Source organism: Arachis hypogaea, chromosome 4 (assembly GCF_003086295.3).
Source record: "Arachis hypogaea cultivar Tifrunner chromosome 4, arahy.Tifrunner.gnm2.J5K5, whole genome shotgun sequence".
NCBI lineage: Eukaryota > Viridiplantae > Streptophyta > Magnoliopsida > Fabales > Fabaceae > Arachis > Arachis hypogaea.
Window position 1 is genome coordinate 17,831,358 of NC_092039.1, and position 10,190 is coordinate 17,841,547.

The 10,190-nt window shown below is 26.4% G+C and overlaps 1 pseudogene; it reads left to right on the forward strand.

The window, feature by feature from the left end:
- The first annotated feature begins 480 nt into the window (after nucleotides 1-480).
- Nucleotides 481-3,839, forward strand: LOC112796416 (bidirectional sugar transporter SWEET17-like; annotated as a pseudogene).
- Nucleotides 3,840-10,190: the final 6,351 nt, after the last annotated feature.

Below are 10,190 nucleotides of genomic sequence, written 5' to 3' on the forward strand. Positions count from 1 at the left end.
ATTTTCACTTAATTTTAGTGTCACAATCAGGTATTAAATTTTATAATATTTTTTAAAAGTGGAATAATACGTTTTTTGTGTATTAATGATATACTTTCTGTCCTATTATATATTTAAATATTAAAAATATAATATGTCTTTTCTAAATTTTTCTGCTCCAAATTTTAAAAAATATTGTAAAATTTAATAATTGAGTATTACTCTAAAATTTGGTCAATAATATTTGAAAAAATTAGTCACGAAATTTGGATAAAATTCAATTTAATTTCTCAAATTTTTGTATAGCTTAATATTTTTAAATTTTCATTAACCCAAAATATATTTAATTTAGTTTCTTAACTTTTAATTAACCTAATTTAGTATCTATATTGTAACTTAAGTTAATTCTTCAAATACTATTTTTCGTTAATGGTGTAATGACATGGCTAGTGAAATTTTTTTCATATATATATAAACCCTCGAATTCAAGCAGCTCTCGCTCACCAGTCACCACTCACTACGCTGAAGAAACTAACATGGCGGAACTCAATTTCTTTGTTGGGGTCATAGGTATAATCTTGATTGTTGAATAAATGTAAAAAAAATGTGTGTAGAGAGAGAAAGAGGAGGAGGTTTGATGAAGTGTTTCCATAAGTGGTTGTTTCTTTATTTAAGTGAATATGTTTGATTTTGTGTTTTCCATAAGTGGTTGTTTCTTTGTTTAAGTGTATAGATTAGAATTAGATTGTTTCCATAATTGGTTATTTCTTTGTTTGTTGCAGGGAACATCATCTCAACCCTCATGTTTCTTTCTCCTATGTAAGGCTCTATCTTCACCTAGTTCTTCTTATTTTGCATCCTCCAAATTAAATGTTTGTATGTAAAGAATTATTAGCATGCATACAGGGATACATTTGTGAGAATAATAAAGAAAAAATCAACGGAAGATTTCTCAAGCATGCCTTATATTTGCACATTGCTTAACTCCTCTCTATGGACTTAGTATGGAATCATAAAGGAAGGAGAGTACCTTGTGGCCACTGTTAATGGCCTCGGTGTCTTCGTCCAGATTATCTACATTCTTCTATTCCTTCTCTATGCACCAAAAACAATCAAGGTATACTCTTCTTTTTTTTTTTTAAAATTTTAGTATTTGATAATATATATCTTTTAAGTACAACTCTTGAGAAGTCAGTAGTTTTTAATCATTTTGATAAGTATTTAGTTAGTATTGATATTAAATTGTTATTAATTAAATAAATTATTACTGGTCAAATGTTAATAAAAAATGAAAATATTTACTGGATTTTTTAATTTAAAATAAAAATAAAAAATATTTTTTGAAATTTAGTTAAAGTTTGATTTGGTATGTGTGTAATATATTTCAGATAAAGAGTGCGATTATGGCTGGGATATTGGATGTTGGGGTGTTGGGAGCAGCAATATTAACAAGTGAAATAGCATTGAAGGGAGAGGCTCGTACTAATGCAGTTGGTGTCATGGGTGCAGGCCTTAACATTCTTATGTATGCTTCACCTCTTGCTGCCATGGTAACTCATATTTTTACATTCATTTCTTCATATTATAACTAAAATATCACTAATTCCAAATTAAATTCCTTATTTTCCTTTATTAGTCCATGTCAATAGTTTTGATTATTGTTGCAATAATAAACATTAGAAACTTTAAATTTACGAAACTAGTTATCTCATCAATTTAAAAATCATTCATATTGTATGTGGGTGTATAAAAATGCAGCCACGTGTTGAAATATAAAATATAAAGTAAAAATAAATCAAATAATATATATTTATACGTAAATAAAAATATTATATATACATCAAATTAATAAATAAATTAATTATTATATATTTTTATATAAATACATGTATTATTTAATTTATTTTTAATATATATTTTATATTTTAATATATTTTTTAATTTATATTAAAAGTTGTACAACTGCTTAATTTTCTATAATATTCTCATATTAATATATTATATTATATTATATTATGATCTTACACTTTCAATTATTCATGATGCTTGCCACCCAAGTATTATTACATTTTGGACGGACCAAGTATTCAAATTAGTTTCCTAATGACGTGTTTCGCTCACCATCTCATGCTTCCACAAAAAATCTAGCTCTGACACAGTAACTCTAACACATGTTCATATTTTGTGGATCTAATTCTAAGCTTAACAACCTCATTTAATTTGTCACAAAAAGACATTAAACAAAATCTTAAAAGCTAGCCTGCATTCAGATTTCTTTGCATACAGCATGTGAGTAATGTTTCTTTTTTAAACTATTTTATGGATATTAAAAATCAGTCCATATATATTTATATATATTATTTTATATATTTTTTAATAAATTAATTAATTAATTATTAAAATAATTAAATTTAATATAATAAAAATAATTAATTTTTGTTATAATATAAAATATGTGTTTTTATACAATAACTAATTTTTTATATTCATATAAAATGATTATTTTGTAAAATTATTTTTTATGTAAATATTGTGGGAGAAAATATCTCGTCCAAAATGTTTGGTAATTAAAAAAAATTAACAAAAAAATAGTTATAATTTGTCTTATTTAATATTTATTAATTATTGCGATAATTAATAAATATTAAATAAGATAAATTCTGTTCGTTTTTTTTTTGTCTCCTTTAACATTACGTTTAAAGGTTATTACCTCTCCCACAATTCTTTCCTTCTCATTGATAGTAATTAAGTGCATACATTGAGATTTTTTTAGTAATTAATTATCAATAACTATGAGAGATTATTACTTAATTAAAGGAGAAAAAAATAAAAAAATCAAACTTGTTTTATTTAAGATGCATAAGTTGAACCCTTTTTTTATTATTTCTCTAACATTATCCATATTACATGCTAAATCTTTTGTTAACTTAGCTTGTTATTACGCTTCTTCATCTGATTCTTTTTTTTATTTGAGCATTCGTTCATATCTTCTCTTTTTTTATGAACTGATCTGAACTACTGACGCTATATTAAAATATCATTTTCAGAAAACAGTGGTGACGACAAAGAGTGTAGAATATATGCCATTCTTTCTTTCGTTTTTCTTCTTTCTAAACGGTGGCGTTTGGTTGTTTTACGCTTTTCTTGTTCGCGATGTTATTCTTGGGGTAAGTCTACATTCTTCTTTCCTTTTATTTGGACTAATAGTTAAAGATGATACTTCAATTATAATATTTTCACGTGAATTTACATATTTAATTGAATATATTTGACTGAATCATCTAACTATTCACACTATAATCTTCATGTGAAAATAATGGTATTTCAATGATCACCAAATTAACACACACAAGGCGCAACCATACATTCTTTATCTTACAACATATATATATATATATATATATATATATATATATATATATATATATATATATATATATATATATATATATATATTTATATGGCTAGATATTTAATTTCATGCTAATCAATATACTATTTTTGTCTATAACAAAAGGTGCCAAATGGTAGTGGATTTGTACTGGGAGCGATGCAGTTGATACTATATTGTATCTATAGAAATGGAAAATCATCATCTAAGCACACTTCAAAGCAGGGATTGGAAGAAGGATCTGAATACAATGAGCATCTCATTTCTCATCCCCAACTTAGCTAAAACCTACTTCAATTCCTTAGCTTGTCCAGATCTTCATCATTATATGGTGAAGTCTATGGTATGGAGATATGGTGGGCCACATTTTTTGCAATATTTTTTATTTTCATTTTTACATTAAAAAATGTTTTTGAATATTTAAAAAAATTCCTTTAATTTTAGTAATATTTTAAAAATATTGTTAAAACTATATAGTCACAATGGTCGTCATAGCATGCAACTTATATATGTATGTCATGTTTGCAAATCTTTTATGTAATATTACATACACTTTACTCTTCATAAGTATTGAGTGATCAAATCATAATTTTTTTTTAAAAAAAATTGTTAATGTATTTAAAGTGTGTTCCACATATTTAAGGGAAATGTTCTTATTCTTCGGTACCAAAAGGATTACAAAAAGAAAAAAAAAAGATAAATGTTCTTGCTTTAGGCCTTAGGGTAGCAATATTTGAAAGGAAAGTATAAGGAGATAATGAGAATACTAAACAAGGTGAATAATAGATATATTGAATGTTCAATTCAATAGGTATGCAGATAATTATGTTAATTATTCTTAATTGGATGGTTATTTTTTTATTCGATTTACTCATACACAGTTAATAATAGCTGGATGTTCAATTCACTAGGTATGCGAATAGTTATCCTAATGTTAAGGTTTAGGAAGTAATTTGGGAGTAGAGTATTTTTTTACTTTATTGGATCAATTCTAAAATCTATTGTTCACATTATTTAAAAAAATTATTGTCTACCTAACAAAACTGATATTTTAATCCTCCGAGTCCCATCAGTCTTGTTATGACACATAACCAAGGTTGCAAGAACCGAACCGGTCAAGTTACTGATTTAATGGTTCAATGGTCCAATCGTGGTTGAACCGTGATCGAATCGGTTTCGTTAAATATAAAATAAAATTATTAAAAATATAATATAAATCTTTTAAAATTTAAATTCAACCATTCATATAATAATAAAATTTAAAATTTCATAACCTACCCACTAACTAAACTATATCTCATCTCATCATTAAAATTCTACATTCAAATTCAAAAATCACAATTTATAACTAAAAGAAATCATGGCATAAATACTATATCCATATTCAATAACAATCACCAACAATCAATAATAATATCAATAATTACTTAATTAGACAAAACTCACTCAATTAATGTCAAATTACTAATTAGAAATAGCTATGAACCAATCTCAGCAGCAATAATTTTTTAAGGTGTGCAAAACAAACTATCCCCTACCCCCTTAAAATCTAACTTCATGTTTCAGCCACTACAGCAATTACAGTAAAATAAAACCTCAGCCATTACAGCAATTACAGCAAAATTCAGAATTACAGCAATTCAAAATCCAAAATTATATCAATTCTGTTCAGCATTATAAAATTATACCAAAATTTAATTCAGCATTCAAAATCCAGGATCTGAAATTATATCAAAATTAGGAGGATTATTAGAAGAATACATTACAGAATATAGAATTCCACAATGAGATCACTAGTTTTCAACCATTAACAGAAAATAAATTCAAAAGAAAAATTCAAGTTCCTTCACAAACCAAAGAACGAAACAGAAAATAATGTTAAAATTACTTTCAATAGCAAGGGTATGTGCCAAATATTCGGCACATCATGGAGACAGAAGTAATGTTCTGAAAAACGGTTTTGAAATTCTATTCAGCATTCAGTGTTATCTGTAGCAGAATTAACAGAATAAAAAATTAATTGAAAAAATAAAGAACTCTGCAGCAACTCCAGCAAGCCAGTGATTCATACAATTAATAGAATAAAAAATATTAATTGAAAAACTGAAAAACTCTGTAGCAACTCCAGCAAGCCAGCAATTCTTATCATTATGAGTTTATCAAAAAAATTAATTAAAACACTAAGAAGCTCACTGAGGCAGAGAAAGCAAAGACAGCCTAAAGTAGCATAGAGATGCTCGGCAGGACAAAGCCGGCCGACAACAGAAGCTATGCCCCGACCTTCCGACGATGAGGGCGATAGAAGCTTCAAACGGACCACCCGACGACGACGATGGCGATAGAAGCTTCGAATGGTGATGGTGGCAACGACTGGTGGCCACTGCCGGTGCCGATAGTGGTAAGGACGGTGGAGTGGAGGCGTTCCTGCTGGCTTCAGCCTTCAGCTCATTGAGAAAATTAGGATTGGAAGGGGAGAGAAAGGCGTTAGGCTCGAAGGGATTGGGTGGGTTATGGGCCTTTCGAACTTTTTTTTTTCAAACGTCAAAAAACGACGGCGTTTTCTATAAGGATGGCAAAATTGGACTTCTAAAAAACCCGTCCGGTTCGTCCGATTCACCAGTTAACCACTGATTTAACCGGTTTTTTATCAATTTTTTGTCGAATGGTTTTAAGAATCATCCAGACCGATCAGATGACCAATTCCCAGTTAATTCAGTTAAACCGACCGATCCGATCCGATTTTCAGAACGTTGCACATAACTAATGTGTTATGATTTTGGAATCTATCTTTAAAGCAAAAATATAATATAAATATACTTGATAGAAAATTCGTTTAGCGGTAAAGAGCGTAGCAGAAATACAAAGTTTTTATAATAATTCTTTTGTATATTTTAAATTTCTTAAAAATAAAAATATAAAATTCAAAATGTCCGTCTCTATTTTTTGTTTTTTCAAAAGACAGAATACAAAATATGCATGTTTTTCTTGAACATACTTTAATAGCAATGCCTTACTTTTTTCCTTCTGTGTTTATTATTATTACTTTTTTGGCCTTGCTTCTGTGTTTATTTTAAACTTATGTCAAAGTCCATAAGATATAGGACATAGAGATGTTAGCGAGTTTTCAGAGTTCAGACCCTAATATAAATTTAAAAGAATAATGTTATACATTCAATTTTTGTTTGTTAATCAAGTCTAATCAAATTAGTCTAACATAATACAAATTAGTTATAGATAACATTATTACAAGTCTTATTATTTAATTTAGTTTAAGTTAGTTCATAAAAAAATTTAGATGTATAACATACATTACTCAATTTAAAACAAAAAGAGGTAAACATTTTGTTGTCTACATTTTTTTAGTCATTACAATACTCACACACCTGGTCCACAATTTAAGTCTCATTCGAGTCTGGGCAGAAATTTGAACTTGGTGCAGCTTGATTATGAAGCAATGACATTGTCACTTGGTCTAGGCAATGTCTGGATTAAAAGGATTGCCTCAGTTTTAGGCTTGGTCTATATGTAGGTGGAGCAGGAAAAAAAATTCAGCTATAATATTAGAATCCTTTAGTTATAAGGTCCAGAAAAAATTAAGAAAAAAAATATAAAAGACTTTAATAGAAAGCAAAAAAAAAAACCCTTTAGTTATAAGGTCCAAAAAAAGTTAAGAAAAAAATATAAAATACTTTAATTAAAAAAATAGAATCCTTTAATTATAAGGTAAAAAAAAAAATACTTTAATTATATCGACTCTCTAATAGTACCATTTTAGAAACTATTTCGCTAACAACTAATTTTGGGAGCCAACACTTTAAATCAACCAATAATTGAACATTAAAAAAAATCTCAAACCGAAGATAATAAAAATATCTAGAACTCAAATAAAAGAACATTTAAAAGTAAAATAAAGTAAAACTAATTTAAGATTTAAAATTTAAAATTTAAAATTTTAAAATTTAAAATTTATAATTTTACAATTTAGAATTTAGCATGATCGATGATAGACGGTGGTGGTAGATGGTGGTTGGTGGTAAATGAATAAAATTTGTAGCGTTAAAAGGAAAAAAAAAAAGAAAAAAAGAAAAAAAGAATTAAAAAAATTGTAAGTAATTGAATTTGTTTGATTATTAACTGAAGTTAGTTGGTCTTTTTTATTGGCTCTCTAATTGGGTTGTTTTTTTTGTTTTGTTCATTAAAAATAATTTAAATACATAATTAATTGATAACAATAATCGTATTCTTATACTAGTATAAGAGCATTTAGTGTATGAATAATAATATTATTTTACAAATATAAGTATATCTAGATTAACAAGGTAATAAAAGTAGCATATTCGAGAGTGCATACCGCAGAGCGCTTTTGCTTCGCTTGTGGCTCAAACTATGCCTGCAAGTTGTGGGCACATGTCAATGGAAAATGGAAACAAAACAAATCTAAGTAACTTGCGTGTGTCTGTGGGGTTCCTTTTTTGAATTTTATTAGTTAAGTCTGTAATATAATTATAGTGTTCCCGAAAGTAATGACTCGTCCCTGTACGTGCGCTTGTCCCTTGCGACACTCATTTTTATAATTTCGGTACTTATCATCGAATTGAAGAGAACGAATTAAACTGCATGCAGTTGCGTTTTGTGAATTAGTTGAATGAATTTTGACCCTTAAATCCTAAATAACTATCAAAATTCAAAATACGAGATACATTTGGTTGAAAATTTTATCACACATGAAATTTAAGTTAGATTGGGGGTTTGAAGCCTACATAACCCAACCTAAGCATCTTGCTCCACCCTTAGTCTTAAATTTGTGGGAATTAAACCTTGTTTAATGTAAAGTAGTGTTAAGTTTGCATAGAGAGATAGGACATCTCTAATGCTAATTCTAATTTTATTTTAGATTTTATAAAAATATTTGTAGAATCATATATTATAAATAATAATTTAAAATTAAAAATAAAATTTGTTCTTTTAATACTTATTATTTAGTTCAATTAGAATGGTATATAATTTTAAATTATTTCATCAATATAATTATATGAGTGACAAAATTTTATTAATTTGTTATTAAATAATATCGTATTTTTAAGATGATATCGATTTCATTTCATAAATTAATTCCAATACAAATTTTAAATATAAATCAATTCACTTTTTAAAAATATAAAAAATAATACTTTAAAAATATTCTATTAAAAATGCTCAACAAAGGAGTCGTGTTACACATGATGGCTAATAGTTTTATAACCTACACGTAATCAAGAGAAAACATAAAAAATTAATTAATAAGAGTTTATAATTTTAATCCACTAACAATATAAAATATTTTATACAGTTATACAATTATATCTGTATTTTTTAATGATCATTTAAACGATCAATAAAAATAATAGTTATTTTTGATAATGTACTGTTACATAATTAGATGCACGTATAAATCTATTTTATGCTGTTAGTGTATCAAAATTAAATTCATAAAATAAACACAAATTTTTTTTAATATAGAAATGAAAATAGTATTTTAGTTAAATATTGATATTTAAAGTATATTATAATATTGTAAAAGTACAAAACATATGTCCAACACGCATCTTATATATTGTCAAGATGATGACACGTATTCAACATACATCCTCCGTATTGCATATAATACATTCTGTATGTTAACTCTCTACTTACAAAATTTATTTACATATAATTACATCAAATAATCTCATTTTTAACAAAAACATTAATATTTATTTCATATAAAAAAATTAACGAAATAAACACTTCTTTTTATATTTTGTTTTCTCAAATAGAAATTTTCTAATGAAGTACATCTTATATGTACTTCAGTACATTATAGGTGGTATTTTTTTTTTTTTTTGGTTTTATCTGGTTGTCTTGGTTAAATATTATTTTGTTTTTGAAATTGATAGCCTATTTATATACGTGATAAAAAAAAAGTACAAACAGAAAGGATTAGTTAACTAAAAAGATGATAAAAAGATAATAAAAGATAAGAAGTCTACGAACTATTCAAAATAAAAATAAATACTGTTTTAATTCTTAAAGTTTGGAGTTAAAATTAAAATTATTTTTAATTTATTTTTTAATTTAAAATCGTCGTACATGATTAACGAAATGTCATATATGACAGTAGTACAAGAACAAGATGGATAATATGGAGAACAAGTATAAGTTCCAAAGTACAAAATCAACCGTAGATGCATCAAAACATTTATTTATCATTCTTCTTAGTTCTATAGAAAATATTTCATTTAAATTGTAAAAAAAATGATAAATAAATATATTGATGCATCCACGGTTAATTTTGTGTCTTTGGAGCTTGTACTTGTTCTCCAAATTATCGATCTTGTTCTTATACTGCTGTCATGTAGAATATTTCGTTTATTATTTAACTTTGACCTTATGGTGGGACTACATTGAAACTAAATAAAACTTTTTTGAATCCAAATAGAACACTTTAAATCTTAAGAACCAAAACAGAATTACACCTAAACGTAGAGGACCAATTTAGTACTTTACCCTTTAAAAATTTAAAATTCAAAGTTAATTAGAATTTAAAATTTATGAGAAAAAAATTTAAAAATTAACTGATATTAATTAACTGAAAAAATTTAATTCTCTAATTAAACAAAAAAATTCAAACGCATGTTGTCGAATAAGTTAAACCCAAAGTAGTCTATGAGATTGATGTCTTATAGCAAAATCATTCCTGAGATTTTAATTGCATATTTGAGATTGACAAAAGTGTATCACGCTAAATCCTAACTTATTTTCTATTAACAACATGCTGATATCGCTTGATGATGTCGAACAT